A 13208-nucleotide genomic window follows, 5' to 3' on the forward strand; every position below is an offset into this window, starting at 1 on the left:
CCCGACACGGCACCCCGACACCGACAGGACACCCCGACCACCGACACCTCCCGAAAAGGTGTTCTTTGGCCTTCTAGAGGCCGACGGGGTCATATATTTGTGAATTATTAGTTAGGTCATATATTTTTCGATTTTGTTATGAAAAACATCATATATAATTGTGTTGATCGTGTAGTTTTAAATGTGCAGTTGTTTCATCGCTGCGAGGTTTGGTGTTCGACGACCTCGCCGTGCGTTTCATCGTTTGAAGAGGATTATGAACCTCACATTAACCCAGACCCATATGAAGGAGAATTCTTCCAAGAGGCACGTCTTTCCAAAAAGCGTTCCAAGAACCGCTATACTTCACCCCAAAACATTGAAGTAGACAGCGACAATGAATCTGACATCACCCCAGAGGAGGAACAAGAAGAGCCGGAACAAGAAGAGGTTACTGCTGCGGATGACCTGTCAATGCTTGACCGATTACATCAAGGTGGCCTTGCACATGTTGATGCCAATGAACCCTATGAGCCCGTCATTGATTATAGTGATGATGATGATTATGCATTTATTGATGATACTGATCGAGATTATTAGTAGTGTCAGGTATTACATTTTTTTATGTTGTGCTTGATGATGATACACTTAAGTGATACACATATTATTATTCATGTCGGTCTTTTTTTATGTTGTACTAATTTCGTTTACTGTTTGTCATGGCAGGTGTTGAAAGATGGTGGGCGCTAGTCGGGAGCGTGGTCTGAGGTCTTCCATTCCAGACGCACCTCTCCACCGAGCGTTGCTAGACAGTATGGCCACACCGCCGGGCCCTTCTTCGTCGACTGCGGTGCCCAGCAGGGGACGAGGTAGGAAGAGAGGAGGTGGGGCACATGGTCGTGGGAGAGGAGGTAGGGTGACTGCTACGGCGCCTTCCTCGCCGCCACCCCCAGCTGTTTCACCCGAGCACGTGACTGCTAGGGTGGACTCGTCCGAGGAGGAGGCTACACGGACTCCGGTCCACGAGCCTCTGGTCCACGGGTCTTGGGCCCACGAGCCTCGGGTCGACTGGCCTTCAGCCCACGACAGTTCGGCCCACGTGACCCCGGAGGAGCACACGTCCGGATGGGGTACCTGGCCGGATCAGCCCGAGGAGCCGAGTGGCCATGCTGATGATGGCGGGGAGCCGACTGATCTTGAGGAGGAGGAGGGCACCATCTACCAGCGTGGTGCTACACGGCTCACGTCCGTGCCGGTGATCCGCAAGCAGAGGTGGTTGATTTTCCCTGATGGGGAGAGGTACGTAAGTGCATTTAATATTTTTGTACCTTGTGCATTCATGTTTTTTCAAATAACTAATGTGTTGGCCTTGTCATGCTGCAGGGGTTGGGACCACCATCATAGTGTCCGCCGGCCCAACTCCGTCCTTGGAGTTCTTTGCCAGCAAAACTTCCCGGGGTTTGTCACGTTGCCTGGTGAGGGTCGGCTTCCAGAGCTTGGATTGAGCTGGGAGCACTACGTGGCTGCCCCGGCCCCGCCGGATGAGATTATCGACGGTGTCGTGTGCGACACGAGGGCAGACATGGTGATCAGAAATTTCTAGGTAATTTCTCCTTTGCACATTTAAAAATCTTCAACTAGCTAGTTATTAATTGTACTAATCAATATTGTCTCATTTGATTGTAGACATTCTACAGGTGTGAGGAGGGATACGAGGAGGACGCGGCACATGTTATCGAGAACGTCTGCCAGCGCCTACTCCAGAACTTACGGCACGAGGCTCGGGTGCAGGTTGTTCGAGACTACTACGCCTTGCGTGGTATCAAGAAGACCAAGCCGACGTGCCGCGATAAGTTCCTGAGTAAGGAGCAGTACATGAAGGTAATTCTTAAGGCCTTCTCTACTTAAGTTCCTTCATTTAGTAATTCTTAGCCATAGCGCTCAAGTTTCTATTTGCTAACTTAGGCGCCTTCGAGATGGTGTGCGGATCGGATGGATTGTTGGGAGGTGCTGGTCGATGAGTGGTGCTCAAAACAATGGCTAGCCCTCCACAACGAGGCCAAGGACAAACGTGCCCAAATGGAAGGTGTGCCACACCATCAAGGCAGCTCCAACTTATATCAGTTCGGGCGCAACTGGGTATGTGGTTTGCTTCATGATTCATGCAATTCATTCATCATGCTAGCTTGAGCCCTTTAATTACTAATTTTCATTGTTTCTCCCTTTCAGGCACGCTACAATAAGGCGGATAAGGTGCCAGAGGTGTACGACCTATATGCCATGGCCCACACTGCCTCTTTCAAGAAAGTCAAGGCTTTCTCTCAGTCTGACCTCGATGATGCAAACAACTTCACCAACATCTCCTCCCACAACAAGCTCGTGAGATATAGAGATGAGGGGAAGGCGAGGAAAGGGGAGGACTTTAACCCGAGCCAGGGTCCCATTGATCCAGAGCTGTTGATGATATCTGGTGGCGGGAGGTCCCATGGCTCCATAGCCATTGGAGATGGACTTATCCGTTGTCCTAGCACTCTCCCGGAGATCAAGGCGCGCCAGTCGAGCTCCGCTCCTGAGATAAGGCCTCGTGAACGGCCAGTGCAACTCGCCATCAAGGTTAGTGATACGTACTCAGTTATCTTTCTCCATTACATTGTGTGCGCTTCCATCAATGATTACAAATGGTCATGTGAGCGGTGTTGCAGGCTGCTATACAGAGTGCGAGAGATAGAACGGAGAAACTTCTGGTGGAGGCGGCGGAGAGGCAGCGGGAGTTGGAGGAGAGGACGACAAAAGATGATGGAGGAGGAGAGGGCACGGAATGACATGCAGGCAAGGGCCATGTACGAGCTCCTTGTGGTAAGTTTCTTCTGCAGATCAGCCAAAACATTCATGTAGTGTTTGTCTCATTACTAACTAGTATGACTAAGTCGTCAAAACCAAATGTGCAGTCTGTGTGCGAGAAGACAGGTCAGACCGCTCCGCCGATGCCAGTCATTGCTCCTGGGACCACGGTGAGTTTTATTTGAATGGACATTACTTGCTAGTCTTAACATTTGAGTGTCATCATGCTAACAAGACATTGGAAATGATCTTTGGTGCAGCGTAACTCCAGACAAGCATCGCACGATCCTTCTCCAGCTACCAACACGAGCCACCCCGCTCCTACACCTCCTGGATCTTGGTAAGTTTATCTAGTGTTTTGCTTAACACATGCAAAAAGACCTAGACTTAGCTTTATTTCCTCCAATGCTTACCATAATGACCTAGACTTAGCTTCTTCTCTTCCAAAATGACTTAATAAGCTTACTGACCTCCAAAACCATCCATTTTACCTAAGTTAGCTCTAAAACGATCTGTACTTAGCTTACTTATGTAAAAAATTGCATAATTAGCTTAGTTAGCTCATAGACGATCCATTTTACCTAAGTTAGCTCTAAAATGACCCATTTTACCTAGGTTAGCTTATAAATGATCCAGTTCATCCAAGTTAGCTCAAAAATGACCCATTTTACCTAGATTAGCTCCTAAATGATCCATTTTACCTACGTTAGCTTTAAAATGACCCATTTCACCTACGTTAACTCCAAAATGACCCATCTTACCTAGGTTATCTCATAAACGATCCATTTCAACTAATTTAGCTCATAAACGATCCATTTCACCAAGTTAGCTAAAAAACGATCCATTTCACCTAAATTAGCTCTTAAATGATCCATTTCACCTAAGTTAGCTCAAAAAGATCCATTTCAACTAAATTAGCTCATAAATGATCCATTTCACCTAAGTTAGCTCAAAACGATCCATTTCAACTAAGTTAGCTCATAAATGATCCATTTCACCTAAGTTAGCTAAAAAACGATCCATTTCACCTTAGTTACCTCAAAAACGATCCATTTGACCTTAGTTAGCTCATAAACAACCCATTTCAACTAAGTTAGCTCATAAATGATCCATTTCACCTTAGCTAGCTCATAAACGACCCATTTCAACTTAGTTAGCTCATATATGATCCATTTCACGTAAGTTAGCTCATAAATGATATACTCTTCTTGTTCTAGTCTTCTTCTTGTTCTACTCTTCTTGTTCTAGTCTTCTTCTTGTTCTACTCTTCTTGTTCTAACTTTCTTATTTTTCATTTTGCAGATTTCATTCACTTGACAAAAGCTTGCATAGATGGAGTGCTCCTTATCCCTTTCTCTGTTTCTTTTGTATCGTTGAACTATGCATGTATCGTTGGATGAAACTGTTGTAATATATATAGTTGGATGCCTCTATGTTGAACTTGTTATGTATGATGGAACTATGCATGTAATATATATGGTTGGATGATGAAGTTATGTGTTGGATATCTTATATGTTTGCTCTGTAATGGCCTTTTGAAATATATCTATATATGTCATATATATTTGTGATCAAAATTGTTGGATTTAATAAAAAACAGATAAAAGAGACAATATGCAGGCTCTTTGCCGTCTGCCACCGACGGCAACGGGCTCTTTGCCGTCTGCCGTGGACGGCAAAGAAGACATGTGGCATCTAGTTGTGCTTCCTGGGAGCTGACCCATTTGGTCAGTTTGCCTACAGTGGCAGACGGCAAAGACTTTGCCATCAGTGGCGGACGGCAAAGAACCTCCACTTTGCCATCAGTGGCAGACGGCAAAGAACCTGCCATGTAGTGACGTGTAGATGACATCATACGGCGGACGGCAAAGACAATAGAAATTTTGCCATCAGCGGCGGACGGCAAAGGCCTGCCGTTAGCCACTTAATGGACTAACAGTGCAATTATTGCCGTCCGCTCTCTTTGCCGTCCGCCGCAGACAGCAAAGGGACTTTGCCGTCAGCCGCCAGGAAGCAGACGACAAAGTAGCTGTTTACCGTAGCCTACTTTGCCGGAGCCTTTTGCCGTCCGCGGCTGACGGCAAAGGCCTTTGTTGTCCGCCGTTCATGCCTTTGCCATCCGCCGTTGCAGACGACAAAGTAGCTGATTCCTGTAGTGTTGCTTGGAGCGCCTGCATTTGGGTCTGCTGCACTTTTTTCCTCCTCTCATGGGATTTGTAACCGCCTACGTCCGGAAACCTAACCATCCACGGAATGGAGCCTGGCGTGCCTCGTGTCCATCCAGGGTGCTCAGGATTCCCGAGGGCCAATGTGAGCTCGTTGTTCTCTCTGTCTGGAAAGAACGTCCCTTGCTGCGCTGCTTCGATATACTGCTAAAGCTTCCTGACTGGTATGTCCATTTGATCGTTCGTCCAAATGCACTTCCCTGTTACAGGGTCCAAGGTTCCGCCAGCCCCGAAGAACCAAGTTCGGCAATGGTCTGGCCAGTTAATTGTCTCTGGTTCGATCCCTTTATCAACCAGATCATTCTCATTCTTGGCACACTTAGGCCGGGCTACGAGGTAGCCACCTGACCCCGTGCGATGGTGATGCTTCTTCTTCGCAGTATTTTGCTTGTTTGCCGCCGACATCTTCTTACTCTTTTCCGATGTCTTGTGGGCCAAAAAAGCGGGCCAGTGATCTCTGATCTTCTCATATCTGTCCTTGAATTCTGGTGTCTCATTATTTTCGACAAACTTATTCAGCTCTTTCTTCCACCTCCTGAATAGTTCCGCCATCCTCTTAAGAGAAAAAGACTTGATTAATTGCTCTTTAACTGGCTTCTCTGAATTATCCTCTGGCGGTAGGGTGAAATTTGACTTCAGCTCAGTCCAAAGATCATTTTTCTGCATATGATTGACATAAGACACCTCAGGGTCTTCTGTAACCGGCTTAAACCATTGCTGGATGCTGATCGGGATCTTGTCCCTAACCAGAACCCCACACTGAGCAACAAATGTGTTCTTTGTTCAGATGGGTTCAATCGGTTGGCCGTCGGGCGCGATTGCTATGATCTCAAACCTTTCATCCGAGCTCAAATTTTTCTTCGGGCCTCGTCTCTTTACCGAAGTTGTGCTCGATCCGGAGGGCTAGAAAAAAGAACAAAGACTTAATTAATATGTGTACATACCAAAACAATGAATGCATCAATTAGCTAGTCAGTACAGGCTTAACTAATATATATACCTGGCCGGACTCGGTTCGGTCACCGGAGCCGTCATCACGGTCTCCTTCTTGCACCGGCATTGGGTCACCTAAGCCATCCTCATGTTCTTCTTCTTGCACCGGCATTAGGTCACCGTAGCTAGCTTCTTCACCCTCTCCTTCCAGACCATCGGTGTCGTTGAGAAACAACGAGACGGCATCACTTCCTTCTGCGATTATGTCCCTCAACAACACTTCTTTTGCTTCGTCTTGGGCGGTGTCCATAGTTTCTACAAATATTTACAACATGGCAATTATTATTCAAACATGACAGATGGATATATTAGTGGCAAACGTTGAACTAGCTACCTAATCATAGTAAGGAATCATATTGTCACACCCTAGCTAGTCATGCATCAGAGTGTGTGCATCATGTTTAAAATTCCTTTTAATTTGAAATGGGGATTTGTGAAACCCTCAGAATCATTTCTGAAAAATGACCCAAATAAAAATTTCTCCAAAAGGGTCCAAGAAAATGCTCATGTTGCTCTCTGAAAATATTGGACAGAGATAAAAATCAAACCAATATTTTTAAGAGCTCATAGGTATTTAATTTGGGCATTTGGAATTAATGCATAAATATTTGCATTGGAAATATATTAGTTATATATATTAATATATGTCCAAATATTATGTCAATTATAAAGGAGCTCTGGAATAATATATCTAGCTCCTGCAAAAATTGGCATAAGGTAAATAAATGATTTAATATATTATTTAAATCAAAACAAATGTCAGAAATTAGAAAAGAAAAATAAATAAAAGGAGGAGCTTACCTGGGCTCCTCCCTGTGCAGCCCAGCCAGCTGGCCGGCCCAGCCAGCAGGCGGCCCAGCCCGCCTCCCTCCTCTGTCGTCTTCATCCTCGACAGAGGGAGGGGAGTGTGGCCGGCGCGCGCGCGCGCCACCGCGCCACGCCACCTGCTCGCCTGCCTGCCTGCCCTCCCCTCCTCGTCTCGATGCCCCGGGCAACGCCACGCCCTCCCCCCTGCTCTCTCTCACTCTCCCTCGGTTCTTCCCTCCTCTCCCTCGCTCTCTCTCTCACACGGCCGAACACCACCATCGCCGCCGTTCGCCATAGCAGCCGTCTCCGGCCACCCCTCGCCCCTCCGTTGAGCTCAGGAGCTCCGCCTCGACCCCCTCTTCCTCCCCACCAAGTCAAGCCCCTCCGGAAGCCCTGCATCTCCGCCCACGTCGCCGTTCCCCTCCTCGGCTACCGGAGATCGTCGCCGTCGAATCGGGAGCTACCGGACGTCCCCGAGCCCGCTAACCATCCCTGCAGCTCCGCGGTGAGCCACTGACCCGATTCCCCCTTGCCCCGTCGTCCCTAGCATCCTGTAGCTGCCGCCCCCTTGAGCTTCGAAGCTCGCCGCCGCCGTGCCTCGTCGCCGTCGTGGCCACAGTCACCGTAGCGCCCAACCGAGCACACCCACGTCCTCACCGCACCGCGTAGAAGCCGTAGGTGCCAAACCCGCATCTCCGCAGCCGTTGTAGCCTCGACCCCGAGCTCAACCGAGCTCCGGCAGCCGCCACGGTCGTCGCCGTCGTCGGTACCGGCCACCTCAGGCACGGCCACCACCACCGTTCGACGTGCGGGAGCAAGGGCTCTCCAACGAGCCCAAGCACGGCCTCGCCCGAGCCCTGTAGCGCGTTTCCGCATCGCGCCGCCGTCTCGGGCCCCGCCGGCGTCACGTCGCCGGTGGGTTTGACCTGTTTGACCTGGGGTTTGACCCCCCCCCCCCAGGGTCACTGACGCGTGGGCCCCGTCGGCCAGGTGGTCAGATTAGTGCTAATCACCGCTTAATTAACCCCCCTGACACTGACAGTGGGCCCCAGCGTCACTAACCCCTAATTAGGAATAAATTAACCCTGTTAAACCCCCCATGTCACTGACGCGTGGACCCCACACGTCAGGTTTGACCCCAGCCAGCCGCAGTTGACCACTGACGTCATGCTGACGTCATGCTGGCGCAATATTTATATTTCTGGATTTAATTTAAATCAGGAAATTCCAGAATATTATTTAAACTTCAAAAATTCATAACTTTTATTCTGTAACTCCAAATTGGACAAATTATATATGAAAAATGATCAGAAAAATCCAATCTATCCATCTGTACTATTTTCATGCATGATGAAACAAGTTAAATTGATGTTTTAAGCAGAACAAGGAAAAGCACTTTAAAAGGCCATGTTTGAGTTTGAAATTTGAATCTTTGATTCAAATTTGTTCAAACCCTTCTGGTTTTAGTTGCATTAGCCCAACCCACTCATATTGCCATGTTTCATGCATGCATCATATTGTTGCACATTGTTTGGTGATGGTTGTGTATCGGTGTCCTTTGCGACAGGTTCTGCCTCCGAGGAGTACCGTGATTACCCTAACGAAGAACCGTATCAGTGCATCGAACCATCAGGCAAGCAACCAACCATTTGATCATATCGATACAATCCCATGTTCTCGCTCCTGCTCTCTTTTACTGCATTAAGACAACGCGTTTCAAACTGCTGTGTGCTACGGTAGTTGAACCCATTTCCTCTGCATGACCTGTCATTGCCACAGTAACTAGATGAAACCCACTAGCATGTGTAGGAGTTGATTGAGCCATATGTATGTGTTGTTCCTACCTTGCTATGCCTGCTATGCTTAGAGTCGGATCAGGTCTGGTTCATCTGGGTGATGGCTAGAGTGAAATGATTATGTCGGTAATGAGAGTGGTGTGGTGAACACGATTTGGTAAAGGTATCGATGAGAGGCCATGTAGGAGTACATGGTGGGTTGTTTCATTGAAGCCGACCTTAAGCACTGAGATCTGTATGTGTGATTTAAGATACAGCTACTACCATGCATTGGGCCCTGAAATATGACCCCGCTCGACTTCTTATTCACCCTAGCTCTCTGTCCAGGAGTTGCAAGTAGTTTCTGGTGTTTGTAGTCTACTGGAGGCCGTGGACAGCGCTGACCGTAGGGGTGGGCTGTGATGCGGTAGGTACGTGGCACGGTGTACCGAATACCCGTTAGGTATCTCGGGAACCCTGTTCACATCGTTCGGGGCCGTATGGGAAACCTCGGCCGGACTCCCTGCGGATGGAACCTGAATAGGCGATAAACCTGGACTGGAGGCTTAGGTGGTTAGGTAGGTCGTGGCCGACACCCACGTTGGGCTTCCGCTTGAAGGTTGCCGAGTACATGTCGTGTAAACGACGGTAAGTGGTGAGAGCGTGTATGAAGAAGTACACCCCTGCAGGGTTAACATGATCTATTCGAATAGCCGCGTCCGCGGTAAAGGACTACTTGGTTGCCTATACAGTTCATAGACAAGTAAATGGAAACTGCTAAAAGCCTCAAGATAAGTGTGAGTGCCGAGGATGGCTCTTCCGTAGGAAGACGAAGGCGGATCCTCGGTAGTGTATTGAAGTGGTGAGTAGTGGACTCGTGTGCGCAAAACCATTTCAAGTTGGAGTATCGTAGGATAGTCTAGCCAAGAGTCAAAGCTGGCTTGCTGCAATAACTCCACCAACCCTTCTTGATAATATGCATGTATGTAGGATCTGATGTAAGTCTTGCTGAGTACCTTTGTACTCATGTTGCTATAATCTACATTTTTACAGAAGACGCTGCAACCCCTTCTGATGGGTTCTATGTAGACGTTGACATCAACGAGTAGGCTAAAGGCCCAGGTGGTGACCCTGAGCTTGTGAAGGACCACGTAGTATAGCTAGGCTTTCCATGCCTCTTTTATTTTACTAGTTGTCTGTACTCAGACAAGTTACTTCCGCTGCTGGTTTGTATGACTGTATGACTTGTATGTTGGGTCGTGAGACCCGTACCTTTGTGTATGTTATGTATGGCTCCCTGAGCCTTAAATAAAGTACTGGAGTCGTAGAGTCATGTTGTGATGCTTCGTTGTATTTGCACATATCGAGCATATTGTGTGTATGATTGAAATGCTTGGTATGTGTGGGATCTGACTATCTAGTTGTTTATCTTTAGTAGCCTCTCTTACCGGGAAATGTCTCCTAGTGTTACCGCTGAGCCATGGTAGCTTGCTACTGCTCTGGAACACTTAGGCTGGCCGGCATGTGTCCTTCTTCGTTCCTATGTCTGTCCCTTCGGGGAAATGTCACGCATTGACTACCGGAGTCCTGTTAGCCCGCTACAGCCCGGTTTACCGGAGTCCTGCTAGCCCAGTGCTACAGCCCGGACCCACTTGCTGATGACCGACACGTTCGAAGCTGGGTCATGGATGCCTGTCCCTGTAAGTCTGTGCCACTTTGGGTTTACGACTAGTCATGTCAGCCCGGGCTCCTTATCATATGGATGCTAGCGACACTATCATATACATGAGCCAAAAGGCGCAAACGGTCCCGGGCAAAGGTAAGGCGACACCCGTGGGGATACCATGTGTGAGGCCGCAAAGTGATATGAGGTGTTACCGGCTAGATCGATGTGACATCGAGTCGGGGTCCTGACAGCGTTGGTATCAGAGCCGGACTGCCTGTAGGTTCTCCAAGCCAAACTGGTCGATGTTGAGTCTAGAAATTCTTTAGTTATATGTAGGGGAATTGTTTGTGGGTTGGAACGTAAGGCTCTTTTTACTCCTTTATCTTATGACATTCTGATCTGAGTCAGTCCATTCTTCCACGGGGGGTTAAGGAATTAGGATCTATTCTCTCTATCAGGATCACGTGTTACTAATCAGTAGTACCTTATAGGTATGATGGATACAAGCCTAGTTCAGTTCTTCTACCATATTATGTTGCTAGCATGGTCTCAGAACTTTGATATGATGATGTTAAGTGTGTATGAAATCCTTTGTCAAATGTCTCAAAATCCTTCTTGAGCATTTACAGCTGTTATGCTGCCGAAATTTTGCTAGAAATTCTAATGCCTTTGCATTATGATTGTGCTTTCAGATGGCCACTCGCGACCTCAATCAAGTGGTTCGCCTGACTCGATGCCTAGATGTACCCGGCCATACTGCCAAGTTGGTCAGGGTAATGACTGAGGCTGGATACCGCTGGTATCCTGAGTACACGGTCGAAGAGCAATTTCGAGACTTTAATCAAAGCCAGTATCTCTGCACTGTCAGGATATTTCCATCTTATCCTGGATCCACCGAGCCCCTTCACTGCTCCTATGGACTCGGGGTTACTATTGAGATGGCTGTGCAGGACGCCGCCTACTCTATGATGACCATTATGCGAGTCAGATCTGGTCTATTTCGGGACTCTGATTTCCGGTATATGCCAGGATCACTTCCGGGAGCACAAGGGTATCTCCAGGCTATCTATGCTGACCCCACCCAGGAGGATTCACGGACTCGCACCACTGCTGAGATGCTCGAGGATAAGGACCGTGAAAATCGGGCATTGAGGTTAGAGCTCCTCAATACCCGTGCTGACCACTGGGCCACTTTGACTCGGTTGGCACCGGCAGTGCAAGCTGGATATTCAGATATGCGTGATCTCTATCCTGTGAGATCTGCTCTGCCAGACGTGATGGGTTGGCGTGATGTAGGAGGCATCACCCCACCTCGCGGTCCCCGCAGGCCACCGTCTGTTGGTCCAAGACCTAATCCTAGCCCCTATGGTCCACAAGCTCCGCGAGATCGTCTGTTTCCGGATGATCATGTTGAGCTTCCAGGCTATGCAGGTGACTTCTACGAGGACTACTACGGATCGGTCTGAGTTAGTGGTTGTATCACTAGTTCGCACTAGCTGTGTCGTCTATCGTCCTGCGTGACTCGTGGGATATGACCTAGTTGTAATCTTTTCGGAGGTGTAGAAAAATAATGTATAGGAGCTTGGAATGCCTCCGATGAGATGTAATCCTCTTTTCACCGTAACAGTACTTTGTTTGGTCTTGTACTAAACCCTGTATGGTGTGTATGACGATGGAATAAAAGAAGCAGTTTCTGTATCTACCATGTCATACGGATGATCATCTTGCATTCCGAGTTATTCCTTACATTTTGTATCCTATGTTGGAATTTTATCATCCTGACTAAATCATTGTCTTGTTCACCTAGGATGGTCAACACGCGCGCTAACCCTGCTCCTCAAGAGCAGGCCGAAGGCAGTGAAGTCAGGGATGCAAATCTGCCTCATCCTCCTTCCCTAGCCGAGGTTATGATGGAAGCTGAGAGAAACAAGCGGGAGACCAACCGTTTGTTGGAGCGTATTGAACAAAACACAGCACACCATCAGAGGACTAACGTGGTGTCACTCAGTGATTTTATCAAATTACATCCACCCACGTTCCACCACTCCGTCGAGCCTCTCGACGCTGATGACTGGCTTCGCAGTATCTCTCACAAACTGCGTTCCGCGCTGGTAGCGGAGGCTGACAAGGTCACCTTTGCTGCATATCATCTTGAATGCCCCGCCAGTCTATGGTGGGAGAATTATGGAGCTATGCGCCCAGCGGGCCATGTCACTACTTGGGCTGAATTCAGCAAGGCTTTCCGTGAACATCACATTCCGGAGGCTCTCATGGACCGTAAACGTGAGGAATTTTGCAGTTTCACCCAAGGCCGACTTTCTGTGGATGTTTACAGCAGGGAGTTTGGTAACCTCGCACGATATGCAACCGAGGAAGTTTCTACTGACGCCAAGAAGCAAGCAAGGTTCCGTAAGGGCCTTAGTCCTGAGCTTCGCCGTGACCTCCGTCTGCATGAGTGCACATCTTTTCAGAAACTTGTCAACAAAGCCATCAGTGCTGAAACTGGTCAGACTGACTATGACGCAACATGCAAGCATGGCCGTGATATGGGTTCCTCATCCGGTGCTGGTCCTCAGAAGCGCCGCGTGTGGGTACCCAACACCGCCTTGCCACCCAGGTTCACACCGAGGCCATCTTTCCAGGCACCTCGCCCTGTTCAACAGTCTGCACCGGCCAAGCCCTATGGGGGTCCAACTAACAATGCTCCTCCACGTACCAATTCCGTGACTTGTTTCAAGTGTGGGGAATCTGGCCACTATATGCGTGAGTGTCCCCAGACCAACCCCAACCAGTCTGCTAAAGCTGTTGGCCGTGGCAAGCCGACAGGAAAAGTATTCCACGCCAAGCCGGTCACCGCCTCACGTGGCCATGTCAACTGTATCTCTGCCGAAGAAGCTCAAGAGGATCCCAACGTCGTTCTCG

The sequence above is a fragment of the Triticum dicoccoides genome, chromosome 5A (genome assembly GCF_002162155.2).
Source record: "Triticum dicoccoides isolate Atlit2015 ecotype Zavitan chromosome 5A, WEW_v2.0, whole genome shotgun sequence".
Taxonomy (NCBI): Eukaryota; Viridiplantae; Streptophyta; class Magnoliopsida; order Poales; family Poaceae; genus Triticum; species Triticum dicoccoides.